Source organism: Ambystoma mexicanum, chromosome 3q, assembly GCF_040938575.1.
Source record: "Ambystoma mexicanum isolate Mex_15411 chromosome 3q, UKY_AmexF1_1, whole genome shotgun sequence".
NCBI lineage: Eukaryota > Metazoa > Chordata > Amphibia > Caudata > Ambystomatidae > Ambystoma > Ambystoma mexicanum.
Genome location: NC_090926.1, coordinates 44,450,912 through 44,471,229, shown reverse-complemented (window position 1 = coordinate 44,471,229; position 20,318 = coordinate 44,450,912).

Genomic DNA, 20,318 nt, shown 5'->3' with positions numbered 1-20,318 from the left:
GCCCACTTAAGGCCACAGGAAAAAAAGAAATCTCAATAACTGGATGGGACCTATGAACACTTACTGGCCTTTTCCCCTGTGGGGGTGTTCAGTATGCAAATTGAGTAGAAAACACAAAGTGCAAAGATGCCAATGGTGCTTGCGTCAGCACACTAATTGCAAGATCCCTTGTGCTATAAACTGTATAGAATATCCCTCTGAACTCAAGTATTTGGGACAAACCATACGACACGTCCACACCAGGATTGTGGAACACAGATCCCAGATCTGGTGTAAGAACATCAATGCTCGCCTGGTGTCACATTACATGGAGTATGGACACACCATAGATGACATCTCTTGGTGGATTCTCAAAACTATCCCTAAAAACATTTTCAGCTCACCATTTGTCAAAACATGAAGCCAGATGGATACACTGCCTGGATACCTTGGAGCACGGCCTCAATGAGGCCCAGCACCAATACTGGTAAATGGGCAAGCCGCTTTCGATCAGCAAAATCGGGCTCTGTTGGCCTTCCCATTCCTGGTCCTCACCAGCCCAATGTATCCACAACTTGGTGTCTCGCCACTGGATACAATATACTGCTGTGTGGAGACACAATATAATGTCTCCCGGGACAATACAGTATGGCCACTTTGAGTCACCAGTCTATTTTCTTTCTCTCCTCTCCCCCCTCCATGGGGCCTTCATTGCCCTTTCCCTGTTCTGTATCTTCTTTGGTTCTTCCTCTTTTTCTCCCCCCCATTGCACCATATGTACCCATCCAGGGGCCCCCGAGATTATCTACCCCTGTGGTCACAGCACATGGACTCAGCATTTTGTCTTTCTCCATCCCCATTCTGGGGCCCCATGTGATGATCTATCCATGTGGCGATAAATATCATCCTCACAGTATATGGGTATAGTCTCTTGCCCTTCTCTTACCATTCCCCCTCCCATCCCTAATAGCTATTATGCACATGCTAAATACCCTGTTGAAATGGGCATGTCATCTAGGGTAGCGTAGGGGTGGTCTCCATGACAACGATGTTGCAGCCGTGCCTCACGTCTCGTTCCCTTCCTTCCACCCCTACACGTAATGTGTCTCAGGCCGCCTCACGTGATATATCATATAGCCTTTGCATACACGTCAGTCAGGCGATTACAATGCCGGCTGAGCGTCTTGCAGCAGTTACCTGCACTCTACAAGGTAAGAAACCTCCCGCCCCCTGTCCTTCCTTCTCCCAGCCTCAGTTCATGTTTGACTTTTCTCCTCCCATCATTTGGGGTTTGTTATAGGCCCTGGGCCTCATGTGGGTCACGCTGGAGTACATACAGGTACGCTGTTTGAGTTTCTAATTTTTCTGGTTTCCCCGGTCATTACGGCCTGCCCAAGCTGAACAGTTGGAATTACTTCGCGATTGTCGCGTTCTCTCCTCCGTCAATCATTCGGAGTAGGCCAGCTAGCCTCGACGCCCATTGAGTAATACCCACTGGGTAAGTGTGGTATTGTGCATTTTCTACTTTATGTGCACTCCACGCGCATCTGTGAGACATTCCCCCCCTATATGCATGCCACCCACAGGGGATGGGGGCATCTCACTCTGCATTTTAGATCCTTGATCCTTTATTCTATGGGGCTTCTCTGGTGCACATACACCCAAATACGGCTCCCTTCATTAGCACACCACCGCCCGAGGAGGCATCTAAACAGTGGCATAGTCATTTCTCTTTTGGGCGTGGGGGTATCTTTGGGTCTGCTACCCATGGTAAGCTGGAGGTTGCCCAGAGTTTACCCAGTACGTGTACTCTATATCGGTGTACAGATTTTGACATTATAGCTCTGCCACAGTCGCCAGATGCACAATATCGATTACCAATGCTAATCACATGCAGAAATTATTCACATTTTACAGCTGTAATTTAGCAACATGTTTTTTCCCCATGTGGGTATTTAAATCTGCATCTGGTTCCCTACAGGTGCCCCGTATGCGGCATCTACATACAGACATTGGTCAGCTCTTACATCTGTATTCTTGCCAATTTGGACCCAATTTGGTTGGGTCTCCACTACTACTTTCTACAGTAAGTCACCTCTGTTATGGTTGCTATCCGCGGTAGGGGCAGAAGTGGGAGTTGAGAGTTGCACTTCATTTTATACAAGGTGAAATGGGGTTTTAATGGTGGAGAACTTGTTTTCATGGGTCCTCCATGTAGGTAATGAGACAGATAGTGGGTGGTGCACATTAATTCTTGTAATTGTTTTTAGTATTTTCCTATTCCTTATAACTGTTTATGTTAGTTTTTAATATGCTCTAAATGTTGGCTTTTCCACATCCAAAGTGATCCAACCTTCCCTTGGGGTCCTGAAGAAGGCTGTTATCTCAGCCTTCTGCCGAAATGTCCATTCTGAACAGCATTTACACCCTGTTCCCTAAAAGACATGGGCTGCTTTACCACTTGGACGTAGACCTGAGATGTGTCTAAAGGTCAGACTACAACTTAAGTCTTGGTCTTTCTATATCAATATCTCTCTTCCCCCTATTGTCAGATTGATCCACCCAAGGGTGGGCGATATAAGATTCATCATACTTCTTTGATGCAGTTTAGTTCTTCTAAACAGACTAAGGGCCAAGAACCCGTTCCTTTTATATTGACCTGGGATGTGTTCATGGGCCAGAATACACCTTAATTTGTATGGCCTGCAAAGTCTTGGTCTCTCTATAACAATATATCTATCCTGCTCTTCTCAGATTGATCCACCCAAGGGTGGGCGATATAAGATTCATCATACTTCTTTGTTGCAGTTTAGTTCTTCAAAACAGAATAATGGGCAAGCACCAATTCCTTTTATATTATTGATCAGTATCAATTTTTCTTGAGGACATTGACTTTTATATATGTTATTGTGTGTTCTATATGTTTAAATTCATTGTGTCATTCATTGCATACTATACAACACATTTTATGTACATTGTCAAATTTATATGTTTTTGTTTTGTTCATTCTCTTTTTTAGAACAAATGTGATGCATACTGCTATTTGGTTATTGTGTTTCCTGATTTTGAATTTCATTTGGTATCATTGAAAAGTTCCAAATTTATATAGGTCTAAAAAAATAAAAAGTTATAATTAATACATGTTTGTACACTTCTTATCAGATTACAAAAAAGGTAGCAGGCACCCCTCTCTGGAAAGAACATGGCATGATAACCTGTTAACCTGTTCGGTGTTTTTTTTTCCCACTTTGAGAGTCTGCAGCCATCGCTTTTAGCTCACTGTACTTTTCACAAAGGAGGAAATAATTTTCATATCAGTCTTTGTCCCGCCCACAAAGGCAGGCCAGCACCGAAATTCCAGGCAAACCTTCTTTGAACAGGATTACCTACAGCAACCCCATACACGTGTTTCTGCCTTGTTGGGCCTCATCAGTGAGATGGAGCGGTGCCTCTCTTAGCACACTGAGCAAGGGGTCCACATCTGGGTTCCCCAGGTAACCTAGGGTGACCAATCCCAAGTTCCGTACAAAATTACAAAAAAGGTTGCAGAGTAATTTGATTGGTCTTGGTTTGGCCCACTACAGCCACCCTTCTCATCGACTGTGTGTTCCAATAAATCAGATCTTTAACTGGTTTATTTGGGGACCCCCACCCTTTTTGGAAGTGTGACAGCACAAAACATGACACATGATGGATCGCCATTTAATAATTGCAGAGCAGACGTATGGAGCGCACTTTGAGTACAGTATCCTGATACGTCAGTCATGGGCAAGATTATGGCACGGATAATTGGAGAGAATGAAGATCCTGTTGCTTATATTCAGGAGGTTCAAGAAAGTTGATGTCTTGAAACAAGCAAACCGTCGGATAAAACATTATTTTACCATATTTATGTCAGGGACTCCCCAAGCCAATGTAAAGGCAGATGAAAAAACAGGTAGGGATGGAAGTGAAGTCATGACCAGAAATACTGTTAACTGTTATACATCATTTTGATTGTTACAAGAGAAGAATAAGAAAAAAGCAGACAATAGGAAGCTTGAGGAAGCAAAGTTAGTTCAGAAGCAATTATCATAATTTGCCATACAAGGAGCAGTACTGACGAGCGGTGAAGGAGTGGTTACGAGTTACAACCTACACAGCCAATCAATGTAGGGTACCCAGTAGATCAGGGTAGGCACAATTTCTGGCCGCATGGTAGAGGGAATGGACCTAGAGGACTAGGAGGTGGATTTCAAAACCCTCAGGGTGGGGGGGGGTTTAATGGAGCAAAGCCGCAACAGTTCTGAATTTGTGGGAGAATGGCACATATGGCCCACACGTGTAGAGGTAGAGGAGGTATGCAGCAGAGGAACCAAGGGGCAGGGTAATGATAGGAGGCAAGACATTTTTGTTTCTTGTGGACATGGGAGGAAATCGTTCCTGTGTTCGGGAGGGAAAGTATCCAATGTCTAGCATCGCCATGAATGCACAGGGATTCTCTGGGGCTATGAGTGTGGTTCCTTTTACTGATGAATTACCAAAATCAATAGGAGAACATGATATGCCTATGCCACTATTGTATTCCCGACAGACACCACTTAATATATTAGGATGTGACTTAATGACAAAACATACCATGATGATGTAATTTACTGACAAGGGGATAATATGTTGCACTCCAGGGATACTACATGAATGTAAGAACATGTATACTAGAATTTACAGGCCAAAAAGCATTGTGAGGAGTTCCTTTAGACCCATAAGTATTTTTTTAGTGGAATAAACATGTTGTTGGCATGGCTTCCTGGATTCATAGGTAAAGTGCTTAGGATACCTTACACATTTTTGTTTAGGCTAGAAATACCTATGCATGACGAGGAAGGAGAGGTTATTCCCATAGGGCTAGAGGCAGCAGTGGATAGAGAGGAAAGGATGGTAGTTTATGGGATGGATGATGAAGGAAGAGCATGGAGAACAGTAATAGATCTTGATGAATGATAAAGACTAACCACCTTGACAGGCAAGGAGTTGTTCAGAGATGAGAATTCAGATGATGAATTAGTATTTTTCATAGGTCTTACATATTGGGATACAGGTTGAAAACAGGGAAATACCACTGAGAATGCCATTGGTAAGAAACAAGCTGTCATTTTTCCCAGACTATTTAGAAAAGGTGGAAAACATCTTATGGACTGGCAGTCTGTATGACTTGGTTCTATTGAGCAGGGGGAATTAAGCTTAGGTCAGTAGTAGTTTTGCCATGAGCAAAACAGTACCTCATGTCTAGAGGAAAAGATGAAGGTATATTTGAAACCATTTCCGCTTTAGTACGGCAGGGGTATCATTAGTTTCCATATGCATCCCTGCTGTGTACCAGTGAAGAAATCAATGGGTGGGTCATGGAGATTTATTTAGGATCTACACCCCCTAAACAATATTGTCAAAGCAGAGTTTTCCTGATAGCCGAAACATGTGTTGACAAACTGAGTAAGACAATTGCAAAGGTTCACTTATTCTGTACTTTTCAGAATAGAAAAGACACTGGTTACATCAGTGTGTCTTGAAAACGTGGTAGATATATCACTAGTTTACTAAACCCCAGTCACAAAGATATTTCTGTGTGTGCCACTTTGTTTTACCTACTATATCTTGTTATTAGCTTATATGTCTCCAAAGCACTATATGTATATGGATATGAATATATAGGTTTTTTGCCAATAGTTTTTTTTGTTGTTTTATTGATCAATCTGTTTCCTCAGGCTTTTTTATGTACACTATCAATAAAATGTTTTTGGAATACAAAAACAATTGAGTAATATGATTCTCTCTCTCATAGAATGGAAGCACTAGTAATAGCTTACGGTTATGTAATCCTGGAATGGTGAGCATTTTGTGCCTTTTACAGGGAGTGGTAACCAGTCTCCTATAGATATTTGCTATTCATAAAGCTCCAGACAAAGATAGCAATGGACCTTCATTCCCTTTAGAGCTCCAAGGAAGCGAACACTCAGCAAGGTCAATTACAGAGAAGAAGCCTTGGCTTAGGTCCTAACTGATGAGAGATGGCAGGCTAATAAGCTAAGCACGGCAGTTGTCTGATATTGTTCCCCTGTACCTGGGTTTTGTTGCTTACGTGCTGCTAAGGAGCCGAATGTCCAAGGTTGGAAGAGAGTGGCAAACAATCATGAGAGCCTATTTAATGGTGGACCATACATTGTTGCAGAAGCCTATTTGCTGCTGTTTTTATGCTATTATCAGTATTTTACGTAGTTAGAGGTTGTTCAAGTTGTGCCTACCAGATAAGGGGCAGCCAATGATGATACTAACACTTATATAATCTATAGGTATATATGTTCTCCTAACCAATCTCTCCACCCGGTAGGTTTTTACTGTTTACCATGTAGGATGATGTCATAGCTGACGTACATCGAGGTATAAAACCTTTTGTGTAATTAAAATACGTTGAGTGTGAGCTACCATCTGTTCGCCAGGTTTCCCTACTTTAATAAACCGATAATAAAATAGTATTTTGCCATATTCTTTAAGTCTGTTCAGTTATTTGGGCCTGAGATCATTTATTTTGGTAATCCCATTCAGCAGTTGGAATGCTCCAGGCCAGGTGCTACTGCACAATTCTTTCACTCTGTCCTTCTTATGTGAAGTTAACATTCTCTCTCTCTCTCTCTCTCTCTCTCTGACTTCAAATTTATGAATTGAGGATTATAAACAGTCTTCTCATCATCAATATTCAACCTTAATCCTCTGATCACTTGGGTTTTCACTGGAATGTTCATGATGTACCCAGTGACAATTTTCAGTCTTTTTATTACTTGGTCTTTCACTGCGAAGAGTAGGATGGACCAGTAAAGATTCTCACTCTTCTTAGGATTTTGTTTCTCACAGGATGTGTATGCTCAACCCAATAATCATTCTTACTCTTCTTAGGATTTGTTTTCTCACTGGGACGAGCATGCTGAGCCCAGTAATGATTCTCATTCTTCTTAGGATTTGGTCTCTCACTGGGACAAGTATTATTGCCCCTATTGTTATATTCAGTTTTCGAACTGTGATGATTATAACTATTCCATTTGTTATCACTGCCTTTCTCAATGGGTCTCTCGCTCTCACTGTTACCGTCCTTGTAATGAGGCCACATCACAGGGTTGGTAGGACATGATTGTAAGGGTGGCGCTTGCTCGCAATTTATCTTATTCCTTCCTCACGTTCCAGTAAGTTTATCGATATGTGGTATTGGCTCAGGTAAGGGTTACCTCTCTCTACCTGTCTCAGCCACTGACAACTGTTCTCTGAAGCTCCTTCCCAGCTTGGGAGGTAGCATTTCCCCATGTTTCCCAGAGTCCCTCTCACAGCTCGTTTGAAACTCAGGGTCTCTCTGGGGCTTTCCCAGCATCTTGTGGAAGTCCTACTTCTCTGAGTCATAGTCATTATGAGTCCCTTTGGTTTCTTTGTCTCACTACCAGGTAGGCACATCTATTCAGATAGATCATCACTCTAACAAATGTGCAAGGATTCTTCTTGTTTTATCCCAATATGCTTGACATTGGTGTGTTGCAAAGTGAGGTGGAAAGAGAGTTCCTCATCAGAACGGGGGTCCTTGTCCACATTGGGGAATATCTCCTTTTGAGGTCCCACTTGCCTGTACCCCTAGTGAGGGTATCGCATAGTGGGTTCACCTTCCTAGAATCACAAGGAAAGTCCCCCCCTGCGGAGAAGTGACAGAATCCCCCCATTCGTCATACATCCCTCACTTCCTTTTCCTTTCTACCATTCATTTTCTCTCTCACCACCTCCATTTTCACCTTGGACACTCTTTCCTTCTCCAACCATGGCGGACATATTATAGTGTTACCCTTCCATCCTCTCATCATCTGAAATGGACCCACTCCCATTGACGCATGTGGTGTCCAACCCAACACACACATTCTTTTCCTCACAGCCCACTTTTTTCTACCTCCACACACTCCAGCCATCCTCACTGCATCCATAATACTCCTATTCATACGCTCTATGGCACCATTACATTCCGGGTGATATAAAACGGTCCTTTTTGCATCATTCCAATCCGTTATAAGTAATCTTCCATTACCTGACCAATAAACTGACTCCCATTATCAGTCAATATGCACCTCGGGTATCCTTCTCTCTGAAAAAATCTCTTCCAAAAAAGTTGTCAGCACCATTGCACAAGCATTCCTCACAACCATTGGGCAAGCATTACTCACAACCTTGAATTCAATCCAATTTGACAACATGGCCACCAAAACGATAACAAAATGACCATGCATACCACTAATTTCAACCGGCTCCATTATGCCCATGCCCAGTTCATCCCACACTCCCTTCAGTACCTCTTGTTTCACTCATTCTCTCTAAGAAGCTCAAATGGCTCACTCTGAGGAGCTTCAAGCAGGGCAAAGTGTGTCTGTTGTTTCTCAATATGCATGAGAACTACCTATTGCTCTTGAAGTATGGGTGGCCCGGGCCCTGACCTCAAGGTGACCCGGGGCCCGACCTGGCGGTGGCCTGGCAATCCCTTTCTTCCCACTTCCACTATTTTGCAATTAGGAGGATGATGTGCCCAGAAACCCACTGACTGAGCACCTGTCAATGCATTGGAGAATCGCAATGGTGAGTGTCTTCTCAGTTTTGAATGTCAGCCTCCCTAGATTAGCGTTAATGTAGAGCTGATAGGGGCTTTAGTTTAGATCTCAACACAGCCCCTAATGGCTCCCGGAATCCGTCTTTTCTGGTGACATTTAAGCAGCCACACAATTATGCCCTTACGCCCTTTTAACTGTTTGTAAAGTATTCTTTGCAATCTGCCATTTATATACTTCTATATTCCGAAAGCCGAACGGGAGATATAAAGCGTCAATTGTGCCCTTTTTGCTCCACATATGTCTATAAGGATATCTATATTTGCCCGGACAGTTTGTTTGTTTTTTATCCCAGCTTCACCACTTACCTAAAGTGCGCGACCTTAGGCAAATCATGTTTCCTTCTGTGGCTTTTCTGCCAACGTTGTGAGTGTTTAGAAGTGATTCATTTTATAGCGTGGGCCATTCACCAGCACATCACAACGTTATTTATCTCTTATTATGAAATTCTTGTGATTTCTCGAGATCCGTTCAACATCCCTAAGCTCACTCCCTGTGACCTCATTTCCTGTACTGTTGCTGGTGACAGAGCCAGTCCAAATGCAAATGAGGTGATCCCGCACGTCTCTTCCCGCTGAGGCCATCACAAATCCTGGAATTGGGCCTGTGGGTGGGAACGGCTTGGGGGTAGATCTCTTGGCGAGGGCGAGAACTGTGGCAGGGAACGTTTACCATCTTGTGCAATGTCCAAAGTGTTTCCAGAGAGGAGGATTAGGAGGGGCCGCGGGGCACAGTTTCCTCGGGCACTGCGGTGGAAAAGATTGAGGATACACGTGGCAGGTGGGATTTAACCTGCCCTCTCCTTTTCCCATCCCCCCGCCTCATTGATGCAGGAAGCTATCGATCCTCCAATCCTGACTGGTGGGAATCAATCAGCCAGAGACCATGGACATTTGGTGGAAAAAAAGGAAATTACCTCATTAAAAATGCAGGTGCACCGGGCAGCCTCTGCAGCCCAATTTCTCACTCCAGTGAACCCCTGTCAGGGTCCAGCATAGGCCAGTAAAAATGAGGCGGCTTTGGAGGGGAAGAGAGTGGGAGAGAGAAAGAGGACGCACCATCTAAAATAAACGCATGGAACTGCCACCATCTGTATAGACGCCTAGGATGCCCTGATGGTGTGGCAGAGAGGTGCTCTCTCATGTATTGCCTGCTCTGATTGAGAGGTCAAATGGCTTCTCACACTTATTGGTGGTTGTAAACGGTGCTGGAAATGGAAAGAGGATTACACTGGGAACCCACCAACGACGGGGACAGTGGGTGAATGGTGTGGACAGGGCTAGGGCTGGGGTCCTGGCAGTCAAATACTAGCCTGAGTGGGAACGAGATTTCCCCCAACCTGACAATGTATAGACGGGCCCATTGGCAATGGCACGTAAGGAGTCAACACGTTTGATGAATGCATATTATCCTGTTCATAAGGTGGCATTTCCCAGTAAGATCCTACTTTAACATTTCCTGTGTGCTTGGCATCGCCAGTAAGCTCCCAGTTTGACATTACCAGAGAGCTTGACATTCCCACTATGACCCAGGCGCACAGAGTGTCAGTACATTGCACTGACATGTTCCAAATTCGCCCCTGGGCTGGGAAAACAGAGGGCAAGCTCCCACGGGAGAGTCCCCCTTTCACAACCCACACTGAAAAGACACCACATCTGTAAGCAAACAAATGGTGATGGTGAGTCGGGCTCTCCTAATTTGCAAATCGGTTATATTAATTCTATTGATGTGATGTTGTAAGCTTGGGGTGCAAACCCACTGAAAAAGGTGCCTATGCGTTGCAGCGCCTAAAAAACCATACAAGAACAGACCTTGGCCGTGTGGCCAGCGGTGTGGGCTGCACACCATTAATCCACTATACAGTGGCATAATTAAAAAATAATGGTAAAGAATATTCTCGAATTGCGTCTTTCTTTCCGAATGCTCTTTAATTCATCAACCTTCATACGTTTTCTTCAAATCAAATTTTCATGACAGAATTCATCACATAAATGGCCTATGCATTTCGGGTATGAACCCTTCCTCAGGGCCTGTGATTACACCTTTTCCTAAGGTGTTAAATTTCAACTATCATAGCATAATTAACATCGCATCACAAAATCAAACTAAAAATCATCAGTTCCCAAAACATCAATGGAACATTCACATATCAATGTATTCATACATATATTGACCAGATCATCAAAGGTCAAAAGAAATAAATTAAAACACAATAGCGTTCGTACATTACCCCATTTTCATATTGGTGATGTAGGTTCCATGAATCATGTCGAGATTACCAAGATTGAGACACCATAAAAAACAAATAATGAAAAATAACAAAAGAACAATAATCAGTGTGATGGTCATGGTGTAAACCTCCTTATCCATAACATAACCTTCCTTTCAGACAGGTTTGCCACGCCGAATCCACTAACCTTAAAAAAATGCGAGTGTTCAAAAATGACTTGCACGTCACCCGCGGATTCGTCCGTGGGGGGGATATCTATTCCGCAGTGGTCTCTGTAACGAGATCGACCGCATATTTGTGAGTAAATCCACACTCCCAACTTAATTCGGAAAAACAAGCATCTGGTTGCATAAATATAAACTTACATCAGTCATAGCGACGCTATATTTCACTAGACCAGAAACGGTCTGACTGTGTGCCTTCCACTTCCACCAGCGGTCATATCCGCGGGATACCAACGCGTACAACAGCGGTTTCTGCAAAGAGATTGAACGCGTGTCACTAGGTACAATTCACTCTATCTTTCAAAAGCCTTAATTACTAATATCATGCGCTTACTTACTGGAAATCAAAAATCGCCGTTATCCGCCGGAGCTGTACGCTCGCACACGCTCACTCAGCAGTATCTTGTGAGAAAATGTTGTGGCTGCAAGCTGTCGCCTAGGCAACCGTTGCTTTATATGTAGCGGCCATATTGGAATGGGATTACTCACTAGCTCAATTCACGCCTGTTTAGCAACCATATTGAAATGGTGCATTGCTAAATAGAACCTTATACTTTCACGAACAGAAATCCTCTGTGATGTTTACATCCATCGTTACCACTTACTTCAAATTATGCCTAATCATAACCAGGAAAAGTAATGATCAGTATAAAAAAATAGAAATGATAATAATAATAATAAAAAATAAAAAAATAAAAACAGTGTGAAAATGTAAAAAAGTAATAAAAAACTAAAACGAACATAACATTGTGAAAATTAGAGAGGCAAAATCAAACAACAAATTCAAAGTAAATGAAATGTAATAAATAAATAAATAAACTCAAAAACCTGACAAAATTGGTTAAAAGTAAATAAATAAAGCTCAAATTGAAGAAAAATGGAGTCCAAATTGATTAGCGACGCGTTTCGAGGAAGTTCTCCTCTTCTTCATAAGGCCACACTTGGACTCTCTGTGAGTAGAAAGTGCCGGAAACAGAGAACCGGACGGAGCGGTGAAAATAGATAGACAGTCTTCGTACATCAGTTAGTTCCTTAAAACATGGCTAATTCCCAAAAAGATACCAGAAATCTAACCAAAATATGGAGGGCGGAAAATAATCAATACAGCGGCCCACATAAGGATGTAGAACTAAAGTTTCCCGCCGTCACTACAGAGGTGCCTCAGTATGTGGGAATTCTGTCATACGAATAGCCAAACGTGGTAAGAATGTCTTGTTGAACAACAAGCCACTCGGCTGAACAGACTCTGTTCAGGATTGCCCCCCTATGCTCCAGTTGATACTCTAACTGACCTATTACTGCCGGATTCTTCAGCTGTTGACCGGCCACACAATCTTGACATCAGTTGCACATCAGCTTTGAGAATTGTGCCATTTGCACATTCTTACCACGTTTGGCTATTCGTATGACAGAATTCCCACATACTGAGGCACCTCTGTAGTGACGGCGGGAAACTTTAGTTCTACATCCTTATGTGGGCCGCTGTATTGATTATTTTCCGCCCTCCATATTTTGGTTAGATTTCTGGTATCTTTTTGGGAATTAGCCATGTTTTAAGGAACTAACTGATGTACGAAGACTGTCTATCTATTTTCACCGCTCCGTCCGGTTCTCTGTTTCCGGCACTTTCTACTCACAGAGAGTCCAAGTGTGGCCTTATGAAGAAGAGGAGAACTTCCTCGAAACGCGTCGCTAATCAATTTGGACTCCATTTATCTTCAATTTGAGCTTTATCTATTGATACTGTTTCTATGCACTGTAAATAATCTTTGTCTGAACTATAATTCTTGCTGAAAATAATACAGCCTGACTATAAAGATATATATTTTTTTATCTCACACTCCTGTGTCTGACCATATGTGTTAGAAATAAATGTATGTACAATGCATATAACGCAGTTTAAACAACTGTATTGGATTAATCCAAACATTTGAAAGTGTGCAGGGGACGGGAGGGTTCCCAAGTTGAATCCTCTTTCTGTTTACTTTTTATTGTCGGGGTCTTGTGCCATGACCTCAGTTTTCCCCCCCGCACCTAAAAGTTTATACAACATAATCCTCGAATCTCTTTACTAATCTTACTTACTATAGGTGTGCGCCTCTATCTAAACCCTTCGGTAAAAGTAAATAAATATCAGTAAGCCCGAGAGAAGAGAATGGCGTGCGGTGCAGCGTGAAGAGGCATGTGGCTCATCACACTGAGGCAAGGCTCAGATACACTCAGTACGTAAGGTGAACACAGCTTTGCTGTTAGGACCTAAACTGACCATAGAGAAACATGCTGAGCAATGCAAACAATAGCTCCACTTAGCACTATAAAGCACATCACACAAGAAAGAGTGCAGATGCTCAGAAAGCGATTTTATGTGAGCCTTAACCCCCAAAGGAAAGAGGGTTCACACCTGAATTGAGGTTTTCAGAGGCTCACAGTTGTTTTGACATAAACATTAACACAATTCAGAGGACTTGGCACGGGTCACTCCCTGGTCCATTCAAATCTGTTAAAAAGTGTTTACCAGATAAGCGTGTGAGCAACGTGCCCATGAAGACGTCTCTGTTGTGGATAAAGTATCAGTGCTGCCCTTCTTTTTATTTTGGGATATTAGGTGGCGCGTGTAAACTAAAACTATTGCATGAGAGTAAAGATAGGGAGAAATGACATATGAGGTGGGACACACAGCTTGTAGGTGCTGTTTGGCTATTTACACACTCATTGGCTGCCCATGGCCATCCTAATCCATATTGCCATTCTCACTGACTTCCTGGCCCTCCCCACCCAAAACGAATCCTCCTGGGATCTCTTTAAGCTAGCTGTATTAAGCCTTACCATCAAACTTTAGGCTCAATGGGCCTCATTCCGAGTTTGGAGGTAACAATGGCGCTATTTGCGCCATGGCTGCCTCCAAAACCGGTTCCGACTCCGACCTTGTGCAATGGGGATTTACCGGTCTAGTACGACCTTTGCGGGACCGGTAAATCCCCATTGAAAAAGGCAATCCCCATTCCCATTTGAGCCCCCATAGGGCTCAATGGGAATGGGGAGGGAGCTAATAACGGTACCGCAATTTGCGGTACCGTAATAAGCTATGAAGTCCCTTAACTGGCCGCGTCCATAACGCCTGGTAAAACCAGGTATTAAGCAAGGGACTCGCTAAGGGACCTCGGAATAGGGCACAAAGGGATTACCGGCACCGATGTCCTTAACGGTGCCCGGTATCCCTTTTCGCCCACCTCGTAATGAGGCCCAATGTGTCTGTCAGTGTTTTTTTTCCAAAACAGACGTTTGAGGCTTAATGGCTTAATTGGAGCTGTAAACACGAAACCGGTGTAATAACAATGCCGTAACCAGGTCTGCCTTCAGTCATTCCAGTCATAAGCACTATGCGTGTCCTTCACTGAAGTTCTGTTAAAAACAAGTATGGAAAAAACCAAAAGTTTGGCTTGTGTATAAGTACTAGGCATTTGCCAGCCACTGCTATTGCATGCCCTGGCACATGCACCATTTTGCATCTGCTACCATCAATGGGCAGTTAATACCACTATGCCTTTCTCATGCCTACACAAAATTGTTTGCATTGCCAATGCACGTGTTTGCTGGTTCTGATGGATCACCTCACACTGCATGTGAGTGACGGTGAGTGATGGCTGTCCTTGCTCTTCAAGTGGGCATGTCTCTCTCTCTGCGCCTCATGCCGGTTGCTCTGTGTGAGGTGGACGCAGTGGCATGATAATCCAGCCACTTGGACCATGGCATTCAGTGTATTCTGAGGCACATGTGGTGGTGGATTGAGATTGTTCATTTTTACACAATCCTGCAGGCAGCTCATGCTGTGCCCGCAGGATAATGGGGCATTGCGACCCAACAAGGTTGTTGCTAGGTTACTGCCAAAAGAGGGGCTCAGCCCTTGTTTAAAACTAAATGGGCCACAGGGATTGGTGTAGGCTAAGCCTACCTTAATGAACCAATCCTGAGTCCCCACCAAAAATCTCCTGTATATATGAGGTCAAAACCAGAGAGCTGTGCAACAAAAAAGATAAAGCGGTGAAAACATGCAATACTAAGTCAGACCCATCTTCCTGCCTGTTGTGGATGAAAGGGTCTCAATAGTTAATTGAGCTCTGTGGGGTTCCTGATTAAAGGAAGGAAGGTCACCCTTGAAGCAGCAGCAGGAGGGACCAGACTGTCTCCGTTGTAGAGAGGCAGATGTCTATGTCATTTGTAGGACCCACCCCCTCACCTGCGTAATATTGAAAGAACAGTAAAACAGCACTGTGCATGACACCTGGTATCATCCCAATACCACATCAGAGATATGAGAGACGTTATGCGCTCACACAACCGTACCAAATGTATCCCTGAACTGATGCAGTAGACATGAGCCTGCAGACACTACTGGACAGAGAAGAACTATAGGTAAAGTCCAACATATGTGAAGTGACGTTACGAAGAAGAGAAGATATGAGGATGTACTGAAATCAACATATGAATATCTAAAGAATTAAGATATGTCTGAAGTGACAAAGTAAATATATGTGAATATCAAGAAAACCATATACACTAAGAAGATAAGAAGTAGATATATATATATATATATACAGAAACAAAAGGTAGATAAGACAACGTAGAAGCTTGCTAAAGTAGGAAATAGAGTGCAGATAAAGCAGCCATGTTAAGAAATGGACATCGGCATTGTGTAATAGTAAGCGAGAAGCCTCGAGAGGAGAAAGTCAGAGGCTGCAGAACTTACAGACACTGGAATACAGATTCATGCAAGAATAAAGAGTATTTGTTTGGTTCAAGATCAAGGATGCCACAGCAAGAAGCAACTGCAAGTCTTGAAAGCATAAGATACATACGCAATATATATTTCTATTAGCACAAGTAAAGGAGTGAACAGTTGCAAGTGCCAAGTCTTGTACAATTAAAGATGCAGTAAGCCCATGCAGAATGGAGCAACCAAGTCTCTAGAGGCCAAGAAGAGAAATAGCACCCAATATAATTGAATCAAATAATAATTTTAAATGGAAGAGCAGAATGGACAAAATCATGGTCTCCTCACACATGGTCCTGGACTGGAAGACAAGGCCTATTCCTAAAGCTTCAGACAAAGATAGCAATGTACCTTCACTCCCTTAGTTTCTGAGGAAGAGAACAGTCAGCAAGGTCAACTACAAAGAAGCTGTGGCTTAGCGCCTAAATGATGCGAGATGGTATGCTAATTAGTTAATTGCTTACGTGCTGCTAACAAACCAAATGTTCAAGGTTGTTAAGAGAGTGCCAACCAATCATGAGGGCCTATGTGTAGAGGATCAGCCAAATTCCTCTACAGGAAGTCCCGCTCCTATTCTGCCTATATGCTGGAAACCGGAAAGTGAGACATGTGCAACACCAGTAATGGTACATTTACAAGGAAGAATCTTTGAGACAAGGTATCTGTTGAGAAGACCCTATGAGAAATACCCCCAGAGAGTGATGGTCTCCTAAAATAAGCGCTCGAAGAAGTGTGAAGATGTGAAAAAGAAAAGCTGGTGATGTCACGAGAAGCTGGCGATGTCACAAGTAGAGAGTGTGATGCACTGAAAAGGATGACTAGAGAAGGGAATGCATAGGTGATATAGAATCTGATGATGAAGTAAAGTATTAAGAAGGCTTTTATGTGTGGAATGAAGATTGAACATGTGAAGTGCACTGCAGAAAACACAAGCCATTTTACAATTGTACAGACGCTGCAACGCAAATAGACTAAGCATTCGTAAGGCTGGCTATACATAGTATATAGACTGCAGGCGGTGCCACCGGCATGCATGTATATAGAGTTCTGGACATTTGAAGAGCATTTTAGTAAGTGAGTCTCCATGAAGAAAGAAGGATTGGAAGCTATGTGTGTCGCAGCAAAGACTAGGCTTGAATTCGAAGCAAGACTAAAGAGGCTATTGGCCTTGATGTCAAAGACTGGAAGCAGCCAAGAACTGGTTATCAGCTGCAAAGAACAGTAAAAAATGAGAAGCCGAGGCATCCCTTGATAAGTTGCAAGGAGAGAACACCCTGTGTGCCAAGTTTCTTTATTAGGGACAATTTAATACCATAATACAAACAAATTCAAAGTCTCTGATCACGTGAGCCGAAGGTGAAAACAGACGATGGGCATGGTGCACCAGATTAAAGATAGCAAGTTCTCAAGTCCCTTATATTCCCAGAGTCGAGAAGCTACTACAAGGCCGAGTTCAAAGACAATACGAATGGCAGACGGCATGAGTGATGAGAGATGTCAGGCTAATTAGGTGGGGATCCACGGTCAAGTCCACCCACCAGCACCTGGGTTACCAGCTTACGTTTTGCTAGAGCATCAAATGTTCCAGAAGGATACAAGCATGCCTACCAATTGTAGAAGGCCATATAACAAAGACCCTTCTTGTTTAAGAGCCAATGAAGTGTTGTGTTTCTAATTACTGTCAAGGATGACTTGCACTATGACTTGCACTAGGGGAAAGCATTAGTGCCCACCTAACTGTAGGGATCCAATCACGATCCTATCCCATATTGAAAGTATACTTAGATGTTCCCCTTGAGCCAACCACAATCTCCCTTAGGTTTTCTTAATTCTCACATAGTATGACATCACTTATGACAAACTTTTAGTATAAATATGTTGTTTTTTATGAAATGCTTGAGATCATGCTGTGCGGCGTCCGATGATGTGCATTGTACTTCCTGTTTTAGATTATTGTTATTAAAAAAAGTTATTTGCCAACTTCCTAAGTCGGTCTTACTGCTTCGTGTAAGAGGTTACTCTCCATCCCATCCATAGCACAGCATGTTAGCTTGAGCATAAGGGCCCCCAGGGTTCACGTGGTAGCATGACGGATGGTTGACGCAAAGACCCATCGACCTATAAACTCTAGTGCTTTGAACGATCGAGTGTCCTTCACCATCTAGCCGGAAGATTGAGAGGTTTCCTGTGGAGAGGTGCGATATAGAATTCTTGCAAGAAAATCAACATAGGTTAGACGGGTCCCTCTTTGATGAAATCCCTCCTGGTTTCCACATGGGCTTAGTGGACAGAAGGCAAAAGTGGATGATTGTAGAGTGGAGTCAATACCGAAGGTCTCGAGCTAAAAGAGCAAATGGTGAGTAGACTAAGGGAAATGGAAAATTGAGGGGATGGGATTGTGGTAGTTAAAAAAGTAACAGGGAACTTAGAAAATATTGTAAGACAAGTAATGAGTAGTGAATTTGGGAATATAGATAAGAGATAAGGAGATCAGCCCAAAGAATCCTGGTTCAAGGGAATTTCAGAAGAAGAAGGCGTTATATACTTCAGTCAAATTAATATATGCTGCGCATCAGATAGATCCCTGTAAGATAACGACTTGAACCCCTATCAGGGTATATTGAGGGGCAGAGAAAAGGAAAAAGCACCGAGGATTAATGTGACGAGTCGACTAGTCTGTCTGTATTTATGTTGTGTTGAAGTGTCGAGAAATGACAAAAAGTAACGCAAAGTAAGGAAAGGTTGAGAAAATATAGCATCTAGCTAAAGAAAAGTTGTTAGTACCGACTTAAAGCTAGATTAAGACTATTCGAAAAAAAAGGGGTTGAGTGCCGATTTTGGAGCATGCTCATGTTTGTTGTTTTTATAAACGTATGTTTTGTAAAGCACTGGGAAGTATTGACAGGCAATTGAGATTTGTCACAATGGAAGATGTTACCCCTTTGATGCACCTCTGTAAAACCTTGCCAAAACACATGCCCAAGCTCAAACAGTATAGTGCAGAATGGATGAAAGGCACAGCAGATAAGATGTTCATGCCATGGCCACAAGGGGGATCTCTGGCAAAGGAGGTATTGCAACACATGACCACATACTTACACACTGAGTACACAGGGAAGAAATTATAGAAGAGGTTAGCTATTCTCGAACTTTGGAAGATGTATCAGGAAGAGAGTTAGGATCCACCACCTGAGGATTGGATGCTTAATCAGTGTAAGGGGGAAGGTGTTGAGCCTTATGCTCCCCTTGCTTCGCTTTCAGTAAAAAGCGATAGTACAGAAAGCAGAGGATTGTATCCATTAAAGGAATTGAAATCAGTGATGGGGTATAGTAATCCAATATACGAACCGCCTGCTTATTGCAGTGATGATAGTCCAGAGGAGACTAAGAGAAAAGAGGAGACCTTTAAGGCCTTACAAAACAGGGAAGAGAAAGGTGAGCGATCAAACGTATCGACCGATATAGGATGAGAAATGAAGAGATGGAAAGGAGAAAAGGGTAAAGGTGATGAGGTAACGCTCATGCAGAACGAGTTGATGGGAAGACAAATATTGCTTAAATTAGATAGGGAAAAGCATCAAGGAAGTTAGGCAAAGGGAAGATCGAGACGAACAACATAGGAAAGACAGGGAACGAGAAAAAATATTAAAAGAAGATGAGCAGAAAAGGAAGAGCCAACAGCGGCAAGAACAGCTGTATCAGGAGGATCAACAAAACAAAGAAAAAAGGGACGGAGGAACAAAGGAATTATGATAACAGACATAGAGCAATGAAAGAATGGGATAGACAGGATAGGAAGAGAAAAGAAGAGGAAGTGCAGAAATTGGGAGATACAAGGATACAGAGATGAAAGGAAGAGGAAGAAAGAAGGGCAGGGAAAAGGAGAGAAGAAGTAAGAAAGTTAGATGGGAGGCAAGTAAGCACATAGAAGTAGATGAAGAATTAGAATGAAAAAGGAGACAATGAGAACACCCGATTGATCGCATTCTGAATTAATTAATGGAGCCAGGTTCAGTGATGCAATGGAGCGGCATACAAGAGTTCCTCCCATTACAGGGAGCAACATCAGGGCCATCTAAGGTTATATTAGATGAGGATTTAGATATAGGGAGCATATGAAGAAAGGATCGATAAAGCCTGTTTGGATTTAACAGAAGGTAGCAAATCGGGAAGTCGAGAGAAGGGAGATAGATCCCTGGTCTTACACTCACAGAGCGAAGGCAAGTGATGGAAGCAGATTGTGGAATAGGATGTACGCAAATTCCCCTATTGGAGAAGGGAGAGGCCAGATCAAAGTATATTCCATGTACACTTATAGACAAGGATAATTTAAAGTGCAAACTCCCCAGTTTAACAGTGGGTGTGGGAAAATGGATTTATGAGTTAGAAGAAATTACCTGGAGGATACACCTTGGCAATAGGGGATATCAAGGGTCTACTAGCAGCTATTCATG